This window comes from Urocampus carinirostris, chromosome 15 (genome assembly GCF_059441175.1).
Source record: "Urocampus carinirostris isolate Australia breed hairy pipefish chromosome 15, RoL_Ucar_1.0, whole genome shotgun sequence".
Taxonomy (NCBI): Eukaryota; Metazoa; Chordata; class Actinopteri; order Syngnathiformes; family Syngnathidae; genus Urocampus; species Urocampus carinirostris.
The window spans coordinates 32,962,786-32,981,670 of NC_142363.1; the positions used below are offsets into that span (position 1 = coordinate 32,962,786).

Below are 18,885 nucleotides of genomic sequence, written 5' to 3' on the forward strand. Positions count from 1 at the left end.
CCCAACATGACCAAATATTATGTAAAATTGTGCACAAAATGACTTAAAGGAAGGGGGGGAAATAGAACAAAAAAAAAATAAAAAAAAATGAAAAAGTAGTGAAAAGGTGAGGAAAAAGAATGAAAATTTCAGAAAAAAATGAGAAAAAAATCTTGTTGCCAACATTGTTTTTCCGTGTTTTTTTCTACTTTTTTTTTTAAATTCCTTTAAAAAAAAAATCTCATTGTGTTTATTTTTTTCGAGATGTTACTTTTTTCTTTTTGTTCTCTATTCACTTTTTCCTACGTTTCTTTCTTTTCTTTTTTTCTCTTATGTTTATTTTTTCTCAGCTTTTCAATACTTTTTCATTTCTGAGATGTTACTTTTTTCTTTTTGTTCTCTATTCACTTTTTTCCCACGTTTCTTTCTTTTTTTTCTGGCTTTTTTCTGAAAATTTCTTTTTTTTCTCTATTGTTTATTTTTTCTCAGCTTTTCACCACTTTTTCATTTTGGTATTTTTTTCTTTTTTGTTCTCTTCCCCCCTTCCTTTAAGTTATTTTGTGCATAATTTTACATCATATTTGGTCGTGTAGGGATTAGAGAAGCAAAAACAACCCGAAGAGCCATTTAGGACCCGAAAGAGCCGGTTCTCTTTAGTGAGCCGAGCCGAAAAAGCCGGTTCTCGAAAAACTCTACTGACTTTACTCGACTTCGTTCTACTTCGACCTTGACTTCAAAATACCGCATTTAGAACACAGCGTCAGGGGAACCCGTGTATTTTGACCTTCATGCACTGTAACTTTGACTTCATTCGCTTCTTAATTAGCAATTTGGAGCCCTGATTTTTGTGCGCTGGCTACATTTCCTTGTGCGCTGAGAATGTGCGAGCAGTGCAACATTGCTTACAGCTAGCTTTCACAATTTGTTCCTGTCCAAACAAACATCTCAACTTGTTTTCTTCTCACAATATTTCGATCGTCACGTCCGCAGGATTCCATCGAAAACCCCTTCTGGGAGCTCGACGGTCTCACAACCAGTAAAGCCACCGCATCGGCCATCTGTCCGCCCGAGATTCGATTTCGGGCGGCGTCGCCGTCCCGAAGACAGAAGCGCGAAAAAAAAAACGATTCCGCGGCGGGGAACGTCGGATCTCCAGAGAGCGGCGGCTCAAATCCCAGCCAATGTTTAGCAATGACTGCAGATGTTGTTGACTCGGCACTCTTTACCTCTCGCATGTGGAGAAAAGGAGCTCGAACTCGGCCGACATGTTGATTACACATAATAGCGGCGCTCCGACATGAATAGAACATGAAAAGCGCTTGAATGTTGCATGGCCATGCTAGCTAGTTTTCGCCGCTACAGCTAATGGATGAATATATCATTCTGCCGGGTTAATGCGCTGGGAAAAGTGGCTCTTCTGCTGCTGGGAATTACTCGTCGGCACTATCCCGTCATCTGTGCCCAGGATTGGGTAGGGTTACTTGAACAGGATTACTTTCAATGACTTTTGGATTACCGTATTTTCCGCACTATAAGGCGCACCTAAAAGCCTTTATTTTTTTCAAAAGCTGACCATGCGCCTTATAATACAGTGCGCCTTATTTATGGATCAATTTTAAAATCGCAAAGTCTTCCAACTAACTTGCAGCCGCCGACTCGATTTTCCCCCGAACGCCAAGTAGTACGCGGTGTATTCTGGGATTTATTTACCGGCGTTTCATTGGCTAACCAATGTGTCAATCATCATTTGAATGGATCACTATTGGCTAAAGTTATTCGGAGGTCAAGGGGCGGATCCTTTTTATCATTTACAGGCTGGCATTGGCTTAAACGGCAAAACAAAGCCTGCAATTGGCCGAAAAAGATGAATGCGTATAGCACGTGGCTGACGGCATACAGAAAGCATTTTTTTCTATTCTGTATTTGTAAATATTGTATTCTACTGGATTTACTACACTCACGGTTGTAAGAGGACATTGGCTGCACATTATTATGAACACAACGACTTCGGTGAGCTACTCAGGCTATATATTTTCCCTGTATCTCGTTTCAGACTGAACTCGATGTTTCTGTGATAAGCGGTGCAGATAATGGATGGAATGAAGTGTCTATTTTTAAATGCAACTCAATTCCAAGTGTTTATTGTCATACATACAGTAAAGTTGCGAGCGAAAAAGAAAATAGAAACTAAGGAATGGTTGGCATTTCTTGAATCCAAAGACTTTAACCTTCCGAATGATGGAACGATGCATTTGAGTGACATCGTACGGACACCGACACGTATTTGCTTCTTTGCAAGCTTTGGGAATGTTAAGGGGGTAATCAGTTGGACTGAACCATCTGACTGTTTTGTCCACGTTCCCATTGTAGCGCCTTATAATCCGGTGCGTCTTATGTATGTCAAAAATAGGACCAAAAACTATTTTTTCGGGGTGCGCCCTATAACCCGGTGCGCCTTTTAGTGCGGAAAATACAGTACTCCAATAGCAAATATGCTAATAAAAGACAAAAGAAACTAAATAGGAATAAAATGACTCCATTTTGTGCAGGCTTGGGGAGTAACGGAATACATGGAATGGCAAAAACGATGTTGGCAAGCTGTTTGAATTTATTTTTATTTTGTTTCTGTGGCATTTTATGTTCGTTTTGCCGGAGATCAAAGAGATCAAAGCCAGGAGAGAAAGCTTACCACGTGTTGTGAGTCATCATTTGATTCATATTTTGTCTTTTATTAGCGCATATCTCTCTCTCTCTCTCTCTCTCTCTCTCTCTCTCTCTCTCTCTCTCTCTCTCTCTATTTCAGTCCCTCTCTCTCTCTCTCTCTCTCTATTTCAGTCCCTCTCTCTCTCTCTCTTTCTCTCTCTATTTCAGTCTCTCTCTCTCTCTCTATTTCAGCCCCTCTCTCTCTCTCTTTCTCTCTCTATTTCAGTCTCTCTCTCTCTCTCTATTTCAGTCCCTCTCTTTCTCTCTCTCTTTCAGTCCCTCTCTCTTTCAGTCCCTCTCTCTTTCAGTCCTTCTCTCGCTCTCTCTCTCTCTATTTCAGTCTCTTTCTCTCTCTATTTCAGTCCCTCTCTCTCTCTATATATATTTCAGTCCCTCTCTCTCTCCCTCTCTCTCTCTCTCTCTCTCTATTTCAATCCCTCTCTCTCTATTTCAGTCCCTCTCTCTCTCTATTTCAGTCCCTCTCTCTCTCTCTCTCTCCATTTCAGTCCCTCTCTCTCTCTCTATTTCAGTCCCCCACCTCTCTCTCTCTCTCTCTCTCCATTTCAGTCAGTCCCTCTCTCTCTCTCTCTCTCTATTTCAGTCCCCCACCTCTCTCTCTCTCTCTCTCTCTCTCTCTCTCTCTATTTCAGTCCCTCTCTCTCTCTCTCTCCATTTCAGTGCCTCTCTCTCTCTCTATTTCAGTCCCCCACCTCTCTCTCTCTCTCTCTCTCTCTCTTTTTCTCTCCGTCTTTTTAACTTTTTACTCTAACTTCCTTTTTCTCTCTTTTCTCTTTCTCTCTTCCTACTCTTCGCACTTTCTTTTCCCTCTTCTCTCTTTTTCTATTTCTATTTCTCTTTGGATTTCTTTTTTCCTCTCCCTTTCTTTCCCCCCTCTCTCACGACTTCTCTTTTTATCACTTTTGTTTCTCACGCTCTCTCCCTTTCTCTCTTTCTTTGTCCCAACCTCTCTCCTTTTCTCTCCCTCTTTCTCTCATTTCTTTATCTCTCTTTTCTTTCTCTTTAATCTACTTGTCCGGCCCCCGACAGAATGTTTGTTTTATCGTGTGGCCCCCCGAGTTCAAATGAGTTCGACACCCCTGATCTAATGGATGAATATATCATTCTGCGGGGTTAATGCGCTGGGAAAAGTGGCTCTTCTGCTGCTGGGAATTACTCGTCAGCACTATCCCGTCATCTGTGCCGTACCATCCGGGATAATGGCGAAATCAGGGATTTTTTTTAACGCGTTTGTGCCAAATGGAGCGATTTTGTCCTGTCAGCTGCTAAGGGACGCCACAAGAATCAACAAATATTCTTAGTAGAATATCACAGTCCCTTTCACAGTTAATCACTGACTACTACTTGCGGTATCTAGACTATTATAAAAACCTCCATTTGCATGCGTGTGTGTTCGTATGTGGCTAATAGCATCAGAAACGGCTGGACTGATTCTTTTGAACATTTACACAGTAGTACTTTAGGCCTCTGGCGGTGTCTTTAGCTAGGGTTTAAGTCAAAGCACCCCAAAAAAACACCAACAAAATCCAATGAACATCTGCTATTGTGGACAAACGGCTCTGGAGCTGCATGCAATCATACTGCTCCTTGGCACTCCCTGGAGATTCTTAAACAAAACACAGCCCCAACAACCTCGCTCAAGTAGAATGCCCAGCTGACGCTGAGCCATTATATGCTTGTTCAAAATATTCTTCAAACATTACTGATGTGTGACTGGTTAGCATGTGGAGTTCATAGTTCCAGGGTTGAGGTTTCATAGCTTATTTATTTCTGTTTTGTTCATTTCTTACCATATTTCGATTGTTGTTTTCAAGAAAATAACCCAATTAAAAGAAATGCAATAGGGTAATTTTACCTAAATTGACAAAATTTAAAAAGGAAAATAGTATGTTTTATAGTGAAGGAATACTTCAATTAATTTAAAAAAGCATGCCCTTTTTTTGTCTGGTTGCTGAAATGATTTACCTAACATAACAAATCATTTTTTATTTAATTAATTATTATGTTTGTGTGCCTATGTCTTACAGTGGCTTGCGAAACTATTTGCCCCCCTTGAACTGTGTGACCTTTTTCCACATTTCAGATTTTCAAGATATAAAACGAAGAATCACCAATAAGTAGGACACAATCATGAAGTGGGACACACTTTATTTGATATTTTAAACTTTTTTAACAAATAAAAAATGAAAAAAGGGTGTGCAAAATTATTCAGACCATTTGCTTTCAGTGCAAAAAACTCTGTCCAGAAGTTCAGTGAGGATCTCAATGATTCAATGTTGAGCTAACCACCAAACATGTGGAAGAAGGTGCTTTGGTCAGATGAAACCAAAATCGAACTTTTTGGCAACAATGTGAAACGTTTTTTTAGCGTTAAAGCAGCACAGCTCATCACCCTCAACATACCATCCCCACCGTCAAACATGGTGGTGGCAGCGTCATGGTTTGGGTCTGCTTTTCTTCAACAGGGACAGTAAAGATGGTTAAAATTGATGGGGAGATGTATGGAGCCAAATACAGGACCATTCTGGAAGAAAACCTGATGGAGTCTGCAAAAGACCTGAGACTGGGATGGAGATTTGTCTTCCAACAAGACAACAGTCCAAAACATAAAGCAAAAGCTACAATGGAATGGTTCACCAACATACCAAGATGTTACAATGGCCAAGTCAAAGTCCAGACCTCAATCCAATTGAGAATCTGTGGAGAGAACTGAAAACTGCTGCTCACAAACGCTTTCATTCCAACCTCACTGAGCTCGAGCTGTTTTGCAAGGAGGAATGGGCCAAAATATCAGTTTCTCGATGTGCAAAACTGTTAGAGACATCCCCGAGCGACTTGTAGCTATAATCGCAGCAAAAGGTGACGCTATAAAGTATTAACTCAATGGGGCTGAATCATTTTGCACATCCACTTTTTCGTTTTTTATTTGTTAAAAGTTTAAAATATCCAATAAAGTGTGTTCCATTTCATGATTGTGTCCCACTAATTGTTGATGCTTCACAAGAAATTAAAGTTTTATATCTTTAGGTTTGAAGTCTGAAATGTGAAAGTGTCACAAAGTTCAAGGGGGCCAAAATAGTTTCCTAAGCCACTGTATATAAACCTACATACGTGTGTGTTCGTATGTGGCTAATAGGCTAAGAAATGGCTGAACTGATTCTTTTGAACATATACACAGTAGTACCGTATTTTCCGCACTATAAGGCGCACCTAAAAGTCTTAATTTTTTTCAAAAGCTGACCATGCGCCTTATAACACAGTGCGCCTTATATATGGCTCAATATTAAATTCGCAAGGTCTCGCAACTTACTCAACAGCCGCCGACTAGATTCTCCCCCGAGCGCGAAGTCGTCCGCGGTGTATGCTAGGATTTATATACCGGCGTTTCATTGGCTAACCAATGTGTCAATTATCATTTGAATCGATCACTATTGGCTGAAGTTATTCGGAGCCTCGGATTGGCTAGATGCCCAAAACAAGCCCTCCAATCGGCCGAGTTTAACAATGGTGTAGCAAGTCCGCGGTGTATGCTGGGATTTATATACCGGCGTTTCATTGGCTAACCAATGTGTCAATCATCATTTGAATCGATCACTATTGGCTGAAGTTATTCGGAGCCAAAACAAACCCTCCAATCGGCCGAGTTTAACAATGGCGTAGCAAGTCCGCAGTGTATGCTGGGATTTATATACCGGCGTTTCATTGGCTAACCAATGTGTCAATCATCATTTGAATCGATCACTATTGGCTGAAGTTATTCGGAGCCTCGGATTGGCTAGATGCCCAAAACAAACCCTCCAATCGGCCGAGTTTAACAATGGCGTAGCAAGTCCGCGGTGTATGCTGGGATTTATATACCGGCGTTTCATTGGCTAACCAATGTGTCAATCATCATTTGAATCGATCACTACTGGCTGAAGTTATTCGGAGCCTCGGATTGGATAGATGGCCAAACCAAACCCTGCAATTGGCCGAAAAAGATGTGTCAATCATCAATTAAATCGATCGCTATTGGCTGAAATTATTCAGAGCCTCCAATAGGCTAGATGACCAAAACAAATCTTGCAATTGGCCGAGTTTAGCAATGGCGTAGCAAGCTTAGCAAGCTTGCTAAAGTACACCATAGAGAAACATGTTTTATCAGTCTGTATTTGCAAATAATTTACTCTCCTGGATTTACTTCACTAACGGTTGTAAGAAGACCATGATTGCGTATCATTATTGAACGTGAGAACTTAGGTGAGTTATGCGGCTTTATGTTTTCCCCGTATCTTGTTTTAGAACGATCTTGATGTTGCTGTGATGAGTTGAGTGAATTCAACTCAATTCCAAGTGTTTATTGTCATATGCACAGTAAAGTTGCGAGTGAAAAAGAAAATAGAAACATAGAAATGTTTGGCATTTCTTGAATCCCAAGACTTGAACCTTCCGAATGATATTTGAAATGACGCATTTAAGTGACATGGTACGGACACCGCATTCGCACGTGTCTACGACACGTATTTGCTTCTTTGCAAGCTTTGGGAATGTTAAGGGGGTCATCAGTTGGACTGAATCATCGGACTGTTTTGTCCACGTTCCCATTGTAGCGCCTTATAATCCCGTGCGCCTTATCTATGGAAGATATAGGACCAAAAACTATTTTTTGGGGGTGCGCCCTATAACCCGGTGCGCCCTATAGTGCGGAAAATACGGTACTTTAGGCCTCTGGGGGTGTCTTTAGCTAGAGTTAGCTAGGGTTGAGGTCACCCTGAAAAAACACCAGCAAAATCCAATGAACATCTGCTTTTGTGTACAAGCGGCTCTGGTACTGCATGAAATGAAATGATCTGCATTTATATAGCACTTTTCAAGTCAATGACTTCCCAAAGCGCTTTACAATGTGCTCCACATTTCCCAATAGCGGCCATGCAGGCATGTAAGGCGCTAACCTGCTTATTGGGGGTATTAGGGGTTCAGTGTCTTACCCAAGGACACTTCGACATGAAACACAGAGGAGCTGGGATTCGAACTGCGATCCCTTGATCCCAAGACGAGCGCTCTACCTCCTGAACCACTGCCGCCCCTAAAATGAAACGATCTGCATTTTTATAGCGCTTTTCATGTCAATGACTTCCCAAAGCGCTTTACAATGTGCTCCACATTTCCCAATAGCGGCCATGCAGCCATGTAAGGCGCTAACATGCTTATTGGGGGTATTAGGGGTTCAGTGTCTTACCCAAGGACACTTCGACATGAAACACAGAGGAGCCGGGATTCGAACTGGGATCCCTTGATCCCAAGACGAGCGCTTGCATACTGCGCTTTGACACTCCCGAGTGGCTCCCTGGAGATTTTTCAACAAACCACAGCAAAAAAAATAACATAGGTGTCCTGTTTTGGCCCACAGACTTCACTTTGCACACCTAAGTTGTCACCGTACGAGCCGTCGACGTCCCCTGCTTCGTCGATCGCGAATAAGCGATGCGGTACGACTGTTGTTAGCTCTCTCCCCGGTCTCCATCCATATTTCATACGACAACGCCGGGAGCGCTTGTGCGGCCGAGGGCGTTTTCCACACTAATGAGTGTCACGATTGGCCATTGCGGCGGGACTGACGACCCGGTCGCTCCAGGGGGAGTGGGAGAAGATGATGGCGGCCATACATGAAGGCTTATCTATTCAGTACGATGAATCATTAGCGGGGAAGTCGAGCAGGGGCAGTGAAGTGGCCGCACAGGTGGGTAAGCTAGCCACAGGGGGTTATTTGGAGATCATGTCGCTCTTTACACAAATATATTTCGCTCTATACATTATAGGTACATAAAACTGACCCGATCTATAAGAAACTAAATGAAATGTAGAACTGTAATCTGTTGTTTATCTCGGTTAATGACAATGGCAGTGTTCATTTGACCTGTGAAAAGTGATGGGTCCCGGGGAGAGAGGTAAAGGTAGAGAGAGGTAAAAGTAGAGAGGTAGAGAGAGGTAAAGGTAGAGAAAGGTAAAGGTAGGGAGGTAGAGAGAGGTAAAGGTAGAGAGGTAGAGAAAGGTAAAGGTAGAGAGGGAGAGAGAGGTAAAGGTAGAGAGAGGTAAAGGTAGAGAGAGGTAAAGGTAGAGAGGCAGAGAGAGGTAAAGGTAGAGAGGTAGAGAGAGGTAAAGGTAGAGAGGTAGAGAAAGGTAAAGGTAGAGAGAGGTAAAGGTAGAGAGGCAGAGAGAGGTAAAGGTAGAGAGAGGTAAAGGTAGAGAGGTAGAGAGAGGTAAAGGTAGAGAGGTAGAGAAAGGTAAAGGTAGAGCGGTAGAGAGAGGTAAAGGTAGAGAGAGGTAAAAGTAGAGAGAGGTAAAAGTAGAGAGGTAGAGAGAGGTAAAGGTAGAGAGAGGTAAAGGTAGAGAGGCAGAGAGAGGTAAAGAGGCAGAGAGAGGTAAAGGTAGAGAGGTAGAGAGAGGTAAAGGTAGAGAGGCAGAGAGAGGTAAAGGCAGAGAGAGGTAAAGGCAGAGAGGTAGAGAGAGGTAAAGGTAGAGAGGCAGAGAGAGGTAAAGGTAGAGAGAGGTAAAGGTAGAGAGGTAGATTGAGGTAAAGGTAGAGAGGCAGAGAGAGGTAAAGGTAGAGAGGTAGAGAAAGGTAAAGGTAGAGAGGTAGAGAGAGGTAAAGGTAGAGAGGTAGAGAAAGGTAAAGGTAGAGAGAGGTAAAGGTAGAGAGGTAGAGAGAGGTAAAGGTAGAGATGTAGAGAGAGGTAGAGAGAGGTAAAGGTAGAGAGAGAGAGACAAACAAGAGGAGAGTGCATGGGAGAGAGAGAGGGACAGAAAAGGACATAACAAGAGAGAGAGTGTACGAGCGACAGGTAGAAAAACACAAACAACAAGAGAGTGAAAACAAAAGAGAGCAAAAAAAGATAAACAGATAAAATAGAGAGTGAGAAAGACATTGTAACAAAGAGAGATAAAAAAGATGGAGAAAAGAGAGATAACAAGAGAGAGAAAGAAATAAGAGAGAGGGAGAGAAAAATAGAGTGTGGGACAAAGAAAGAAAGAGAGAGAGAGATAAGAGAGCAAGAGAGTGAGAATGTGAGAAACAAGAGACAAAAAGAGAAATAGTGAGAGAGAGGGAAATAAAGAAAGCGAGAGAAAAGAATAAGAAACAAACAGAGAAAGAGATAAAGAGAAAGGGAGATACATAAGAAAGAAAAGAAAGAAGGAATAAAGAGCGGTAGAGAGAGAAAGAAATACAGCTCCAGTTGCTTTGGGACTGGCCCCAACAGAGATCTATGGCTCCCCAAAATTTAGTCTTATCCAGGTTGAAATTAGGTAAAGGTAGAGAGGTAGAGAGAGGTAAAGGTAGAGAGGTAAAGGTAGAGAGGTAAAGAAAGGTAAAGGTAGAGAGGTAGAGAGAGGTAAAGGTAGAGAGGTAGAGAGAGGTAGAGAAAGGTAAAGGTAGAGAGAGAGAGAGAGAGAGAGAGAGAGAGACAAACAAGAGGAGAGAAAGAGGAGAGTGCATGGGAGAGAGAGAGAGAGGGAGAGAAAAGGACATAACAAGAGAGAGAGTGAGTGAGCGAAAGATAGAAAAACAAACAACAAGAGAGTGAAAACAAAAGAGAGCAAAAAAGATAAACAGATAAAATAGAGAGTGAGAAAGACATTGTAACAAAGAGAGAGAAAAAAGATGGAAAAACGAGATAACAAGAGAGAGAAAGAAATAAGAGAGAGAGAGAGAGAAACATAAAGTGTGGGACAAAGAAAGAAAGAAAGAGATAAGAGAGTGAGAATGTGAGAAACAAGAGACAAAAAGAGAAATAGTGAGAGAGAGGAAAGGAAAAAAAGCGAGAGAAAAGAATAAGAAACAGAGAAAGAGATAAAGAGAAAGGGAGATACATAAGAAATAAATGAAAGAAGGAATACAGAGCAGTAGAGAGAGAAAGAAATACAGCTCCAGTTGCTTTGGGACTGGCCCCAACAGAGATCTATGGCTCCCCAAAATTTAGTCTTATCCAGGTTGATATTAGGTAAAGGTAGAGAGGTAGAGAGAGGTAGAGAGGTTGAGAGAGGTAAAGGTAGAGAGAGGTAAAGGTAGAGAGGTAAAGAGAGGTAAAGGTAGAGAGGTAGAGAGAGGTAGAGAAAGGTAAAGGTAGAGAGAGGTAAAGGTAGAGAGAGAGAGAGAGAGAGAGAGAGACAAACAAGAGGAGAGAAAAAGGAGAGTGCATGGGAGAGAGGGAGAGAAAAGGACATAACAAGAGAGAGAGTGAGTGAGCGACAGATAGAAAAACACAAAGAGAGTGAAAACAAAAGAGAGCAAAATAGATAAACAGATAAAATAGAGAGTGAGAAAGAGATTGAAACAAAGAGAGAGAAAAAAGATGGAAAAACGAGAGATAACAAGAGAGAGAAAGAAATAAGAGAGAGGGAGAGAAAAAGAGAGTGTGGGACAAAGAAAGAAAGAGAGAGAGATAAGAGAGTGAGAATGTGAGAAACAAGAGACAAAAAGAGAAATAGTGAGAGAGAGGGAAAGAAAGAAAGCAAGAGAAAAGAATAAGAAACAAACGGAGAAAGAGATAAAGAGTAAGGGAGATACATAATAAAGAAAAGAAAGAAGGAATAAAGAGCGGTAGAGAGAGAAAGAAATACAGCTCCAGTTGCTTTGGGACTGGCCCCAACAGAGATCTATGGCTCCCCAAAATTTAGTCTTATCCGGGTTGAAATTCTAAATCGGCGACAAATATATAATATAAATCTATATATCCATTCCGTTTTAATCATCACAGTTTATTGGTAATACAAATCAGTTATCACTTAAAGTTTTTTCGTTCACAACAATATTTTACATTATATAAAATAATATTGCTGAAATAATTATATTAATCTATATTCTTTTGTTTTTTTTCTTTCTTTGAATCGTTCGCTTCAACACATGTGTTTTCCTTGCCTCTGCGATCTTCCGAAGAATTTCTCCGCCGTTTTTTTTTTGTGCCGGAATTATTGCCGTTGTTACCACTTTCTGGATTACGTTTCGACTTATTACTGACACTGAAGAAATTACCAATTTTGTATTGATTTTCACCTAATACTAACTGTTTTTTCGGAGGCATACTCATACCGATCAACCTCCAGGGCTCCATGCCCTTACAAACTGTATTTTCCCTTACAAAAAACAAAAAAATCTTGCACCATATTTGTTTATATGTTTATTTATGTAGTTTAATATGTTTTATTGTACATGTGTTTCGTTATATCGTATATATTGTTAATGAACATTTTGTTGTGAGACATGGAGTTGCTCGACATGAATGAGGTTTATTATGAAAAAAGTTCAAAAATGAAGTCGCTTGGACATTCATTGTAGAAGGAAAAATACATGCAAATAGAATTAAGTAGAATTTTATTATTCAATCACTAATTCATTTTCTGCATTAAATTATTGTTGGTAATATACCGATTAAAGGGATAACCTCGAACCTGTCTTTTTTTCATTTTCTCCTTTTATACTTCCTTTTTTTCTTAACTTCTTTATACAACATCATAATTCGTCGTATGATGCATCAAAGCAAGTGAGCCGTTTGAGAACCGGCTCTCTTTGATGAGTTGAGCCGAAAAAGCCGGTTCTCCAAAAAGAGACGGACTTCCTTTCACTCCACAACTACCACGGAATGATGCATGATGGGAAATCCAACATAATAATTCGTAATATAATACATCAAAGCAAGTGAGCCGTTGGAGAGCCGGCTCTCTTGAATGAGTTGAGCCAAAAAAGCCGGTTCTCCAAAAAGAGACGGACTTCCTTTCACTACACAACTACCACGGAATGATGCATGATGGGAAATCCAACATAATAATTCGTAATATAATACATCAAAGCAAGTGAGTCGTTGGAGAGCCGGCTCTCTTTAATGAGTTGAGCCGAAAAAGCCGGTTCTCCAAAAAGAGACGGACTTCCTTTCACTACACAACTACCACGGAATGATGCATGATGGGAAATCCAACATAATAATCCGTAATATCATGCATCAAAGCAAGTGAGCCGTTTGAGAACCGGCTCTCTTTGATGAGTTGAGCCAAAAAAGCTGGTTCTCCAAAAAGAGACGGACTTTCTTTCACTACACAACTACCACGGAATGATGCATGATGGGAAATCCAACATAATAATCCGTAATATCATGCATCAAAGCAAGTGAGCCGTTTGAGAGCCGGCTCTCTTTGATGAGTTGAGCCGAAAAAGCCGGTTCTCTAAAAAGACACGGACTCTGGTGCTTCATCACTGTTGCTGCTGCTGGACCTCAATGCTGCCTTTAAAACATCTCATCTCATTTCATCAGCTGCACCGCTTATCCTCAGTAGGGTCGCGGGGGTGCTGGAGCCCATCCCAGCAATCATCGAGCAGTGGGCAGGGGACACCCTGAACTGGTTGCCAGCCAATCGCAGGGCCCTTTAAAAGATTGGACCATAATATCTTACTAAATCTGCTGGAAAAATGGATAGGTTTCCTCTTACATTCAAAAAACTTGCATGTCAGATTAATTGGCCAAATTGGTTTTATACATTTTGACTACCGTAAATTCCGGACTATAAGCCGCTACTTTTTCCCCAAACGTTCAACCCTGCGGCTTATTCAGTGATGCGGCCGATTTATGTCATTTTTCGAATGGCCGCCAGGGGCGCTAGAGTACAAAAGGTAAGATTTAGACCGGTGGAATATATGCGCCGAGGAAGACTGCAACTTCTTGGCTTGTGCATAAATTCAATTAGCGTAAACATACCCTCATCATGCAAAATGCAAAAAAAAAGGCACATGACGAAGCTTTCAAGCTAAAAGCGATCGAGCAGTCCGATAAAGAAGGAGCGAGCGTGTTGCTAGCGTGTTTTGGAATAAGGGAGCGTGGGACGACGTCTATATGACAAAGTTTCTTTCCGGCACTGAGGAAGACGACTTTGATGGCTTCAGTTCTGAGGAGGAAGATGAGGACGGTTTACCGTGATTTTTACAAGTACGGTACGTTTTTTTAACAGACCCGTTTACTGTGTTGCTAGCGTGTTGCTACCTTTAACTGCCCTGTCACAGGCACCGTTAGGGATGAAAGTTATATTATTATTAAAGCTTTAAAAACTCTCTCGGTGTACCGTCTTTCTTTGTAAATATGTGTAACCCTGTATAATATATGTATTTGCAATTGTATATTTTTGTAATGTATTTACCTCAGACACTTATTCTGATATGTTTTGCACGGGCAGATAAAAAAGAAGGGGTAAAACAAACGCGGGGTGACGGGAAGTGGGGGCCGGTAAAGGTGAGTGTTTGTGGACGCGGCAGACAATAGTGGATATATTTTTTTCCCACGCTTACCTTTGGAAATATACTTTTTTCCTTGAATTACTTTCAACGGGACCCGGACTCTGCAGGTCTGCATCAAACCTTAAGTACCGGTGGCATTTTCTGTTCATTTTGCCGGCTGTGATTTTTGGACTATGTACTTTTATGAAGGACATTCAGTTTCAATCGCGGGACTTCAAGTCGGGTTTGGGTTCATTTTGTATTTGTGTTACATTTTTTTAATGTCGGGGTATGTGGCTTACATACAGGTGCGGCTTGTGTAAGTACAAAATCGGTTTTCCTCTTAAAAGTTGGTGGGTGCGGCTTATAATCAGGTACGCTCTATAGTCCGTAATTTATGGTATAAAGCACAGGTGTCAAACTGGCGGCCCGCGGGCCAGATCAGGCCCGCTAAGGGATTGAATCCGGCCCGCGAGACAACAACCGGAGAAGCGCAAGAGAAAAATGAGCTGCAGGTTGAAATATGTCCAATTGATGTTGCCAAAGCCAGGTCCCTCCAACAAAGACACTCTACTTGTATTTATTTCTCTCTCTCTCTTTTCCACCACTTTTCCCCCACTCTCTGTCGCTGTCATTTTTACTCTCCGTGTCTCTCTTTTTCTCTTCCTTTGTTGCTCTTTGTCTCTTTCTCTTTATGTCTTTTTAACTTCTTTTGCTCTAACTTCTTTTTTTTTTCCTTTTCTCTTTCTTTCTTCCTACCCTTTGTGCTTTCTTTTCTCTTTTTTCGCCTTCTGTCTTTCTATTTCTCTTTGGATTTCTTTCTTCCGCTCCCTTTCTTTCCCCCTCTCCCTTGACTTCTCTTTTTATCTCTTTTATTTCTCACACTCTCTCTCTCTTTCTCTTTCTTTGTCCCGCCCTCTCTCCTTTTCCCTCCCTCTTACTCTTATGTTTTATGTCTTTTTCTTTCTCTTTAATCTACTAGGCTGGCCCCTGACAGAATACTTGTTCTATCGTGTGGCCCCCGAGTTCAAATGACTTTGACACCCCTGGTATAAAGGATTTTATATGATTGACTCATAATGCAATGAAGTGGGCTTTAGTTCAATGTACAAGGTCAAGGCAGGCTGTTCGAAATGCAAAATATTTTGTAGAATATTTTGATAACAGGACTCTGATGGAGGACGGCAGGCGTTGTTTTGAAAAGCCAGACATCAAGGCGCTGTGTAGTGAGAACGATGGGCGCAAGCAATTCCTTGGCACGCCCATGGGAGGAGCCGAGACGCCATCTTGCGGGGAGACGTGGGCCAAGAATCTTGTTTTACACTTAGTTCTAAAATTGCTAATAAATCCGGGTGAATGTAGGTTGTGTTTGGTTAATAGAGTCAGATAACTAATTTGAACAATTTAGTAAACGCTACATTTTGATAATTAAATTCCAACAGTGTGAATGAGCGAGTGAATGGTTCTTGGTCTGTCTGCCCAGCGACTGGCTCGGGCAGGGGTGTCAAACACATTTTAACTCGGGGGGCCACACGATAGAACAAACATTCTGTCGGAGGCTGGACTAGTAGATAAAAGAGAAAGAAAAAGAGAAAGAAATAAGAGAAAGAAGGAGGGAAAAAGAGAGAGGGCGGGACAGAGAAACAAAAGCGTCAGAAACAAAAGATAAAAAGTTGTGAGAGAGGGGGAAAGGAAAGGGAGAGGAAGAAAGAAATCCAAAGAGAATAAGAAAGACAGAAGGAGAGAAAAGAGAAAAGAAAGCGCAAAGGCTATGAAGAGAGAATCAGAAAAAAGAGAACAGGAAAAAAGGAAGTTAGAGCAAAAGAAGTTAAAAGACACAGAGAGAGAAAGAGACAAAGAGCAACAAAGGAAGAGAAAAAGAGAGAGACAGAGAGTGAAAGAGACAGAGAATGGGAGAAAAGGGGTGAGAGAGAGAGAGAGAGAGAGAGAGAGAGAGAGAGAGAGAGAGAGAGAGCATGAGAAACAAAATATAAAAAGTCATGAGAGAGGGGGAAAAGAAAGGGAGAGGAGGAAAGAAATCCAAAGAGAAATAGAAAGACAGAAGGAGAGAAAAGAGAAAAGAAAGCGCAAAGGCTAGGAAGAGAGAAAGAGAAAAGAGAGAAAAGGAAAAAAGGAAGTTAGAGCAAAAGAGGTTAAAAGACACAGAGAGAGAAAGAGACAAAGAGCAACAAAGGAAGAGAAAAAGAGAGACACAGAGAGTGAAAGAGACAGAGACGGAGTGGGAGAAAAGGGGTGGAAAAGAGAGAGAGAGAGAGAGAGGTTGAGAAACAAAAAGATAAAATGTTGTGAGAGGGGGAAAAGAAAGGGAGAGGAAGAAAGAAATCCAAAGAGAAATAGTAAGACAGGAGGAGAAAAGAGAAAATAAAGGGTATGAAGAGAGAAAAGGAAAAAAAGAAGTTAGAGCACAAGAGGTTAAAAGACACAGAGAGAGAAAGAGACAAAGAGCAACAAAGGAAGAGAAAAAGAGAGACACAGAAAGTGAAAGAGACAGAGTGGGGGGGGGAGAGAGAGAGAGAGAGAGAGAGAGAGAGAGAGAGAGAGAGAGAGAGAGAGAGAGAGAGAGAGAGAGAGAGAGAGAGAGAGAGAGAGAGAGAGAGAGAGAGAGAAAGAAAGAAAGAAATACAAGTACAGTGTCTTTGTTTGAGGCGCCTCGTTTGGCAACATCAAGTGGACATATTTCAACCTGCAGCTCATTTTTCTCTTGCGCTTCTCTGAGTGTTGTCTCACGGGCGAGATTCAATCCCTTAGCGGGCTTGATCTGGCACGCCGGCCGCCTGTTTGACACCTGTGGGCTAGGGTGTCCCTTGCTCACTGCCAGAAGACGACTGTGATGGGCTCCAGCACCCCCGCGACCCTACTGAGGATAACGCTTGCCAACAAAAGTGCCTTCCGCGGATTCCCCATCGTCGATAAGATCAAAAAAGCACAATAGGCCTAACAAAGCAAAAAATCCCGCCATTTTATTTGGCGACGTGCCTGCTTCCAATTCACCACGGCTCACAAAAGTCACGTCGAGCAGCCTTCCGATTTTGATTCCGATCTGTTGAATAATAACAGAGAGTCTGGCATCAAGCGGGAAATTTCATATCAAGGTGGCGCGGCTGGCCTTTTTCCTCCGCCTGCCGTCTTTTTCATAAGCAAGCTTTTATATCCACTCTCGCTTTCACTCCCGGCTCCTCGAGAGCTCGCGGTATTATTCGCCCGTAATATCGTTTCTTTCTTCCAAAACGAGGATTTGGGGGGGGATCGCCCGCGCCTAGCCAAAGTAGACTTCATGCATGAGCGTAAAACAAAACCCGGGAGTGGTTATGATATGCAAGGCCTAGCGATAATATTGCCTCAACAAGATCTTTTTGTTAGCTTAAATTTTAACGCTAAAAGCTGTGTCTGAAATAATGTCTGCTCCTTGCCCTGAAGAATTCTCGTGCCGGCGTGACGAGGGGGCCCTATCGTGGCTGCAGAGCCGGAGCTAAGGCTAAGCGGCGTTATAAATCTTCGGTACCGTCCAAATCATGAGAAATGTGAACTCTCGACCAAATAAGACCAACAAACTGGCTGTGTACAGGGAGTGCAGTTTGCTGTGTTTTAAGGAAATGTGGCTCACGTCTAGCATCCCGGACGCTTACATGGAGCTACCCGGCATCAGCGCTGTCAGGGACACAGACACAAAAGCCTGCGGAAGCGGAGAGGAGGCGTACTCGCAATCTACGTGAACACGAGGCGGTGTAACCCTGGGCACAAAGATTTCCATCAGCTGCAGGGACGTCAAACTTTTGGCCTAGCGTGTGACGTCATCCACTCCGCTGTTGCTAAACTACAACACAGCACCCCGAGGCCATCCTGTTAATCTGTTAATAAACAACACAAGGATACTGCTGGAAGTGTGAATTTCCCTACGGGGATGGATATAGTATCTATCTATCCATCTATCTATCTATCTGAATGAAGATGAGTAAATACAGGTGAGGCTTGTGATTGAGGGCTAGACAAAAAACATGACTTGACTTGTGTGAGTAACGGCACGCGTTTGGGTCCCGATCCAGTTCTAGTTCATGACATTCACACCTGAACCAACAAACCACTCTAAACAAACTCACTATGCCCTCTTTGGTTTGTATTTATATTTTTTGACAGCCCTGCATTAATGGTATCCGTATCATGGTAATGGGCGATTTAAAAAAAAATACAAAAAAAGCGCTATCACGCTTCCTTTGTCAGCCCGTCAACGGACTTCTGTCCTGTTGGTATTCCCTGTCCGGTATTGTTCCCGTTTATTTTGTCCTGTTTAATTTCGGTTTCCAGTTTTGTTTCCGTCCCGTTTATTATTTTCTCCAGTTTTCGTTCCTGTCTAGTTTGTCCTGTTTATTTTCGATATTGTGTTTCATTATCTATCCTGTTCGTTATCGACCCCACCTGTCCGATATCAATTTGGGCAATTGGTATCGATATCGTCTGCCTCTGGTTTCCTGTCTTTCCACGCCAGACCGCTACCGAACATGCATGACTCCCCATTTCCATTCAAATAAAACGCTTGCCTGAGTAACGTCACGCGTTTGGGTCCTGATCCAGTTCATGACATTCACACCTGAACCAACAAACCACTCTATACAAACTCATTATGCCCTCTTTGGTTTGCATTTATTTAAAAAAAATCATAACTTTTAGTAGAAAAGACCTAGAGACTTGCTCCTTTTTTTGACAGCAATATAAGGCGGACCGGACTTAATCACCCAACAGGTCGGATTCGGCCCGCGGGCCATATTTTTGGACAGCCCTGCATTAATGGTATCCGTATCATGGTAATGGGCGATTTAGACAGGAATAAAAAAAGAGTTCCACCAAAGCAGTAATTAATCAGAGATGAAGGCAGGGGGGCGCTAGCGCGGCCACCAACATACAAATAACCCACACGCTCGCCTGCCGAGTTA

At 42.1% G+C, this 18,885-nt stretch overlaps 1 protein-coding gene across 3 annotated transcripts in view; it reads right to left on the reverse strand.

The window, feature by feature from the left end:
- gfra4a (GDNF family receptor alpha 4a) overlaps window positions 1–18,885 on the reverse strand; it is a 226,765-nt gene that overhangs the window by 39,131 nt on the left and 168,749 nt on the right. The gene's annotated exons all lie outside the window — the stretch shown is intronic.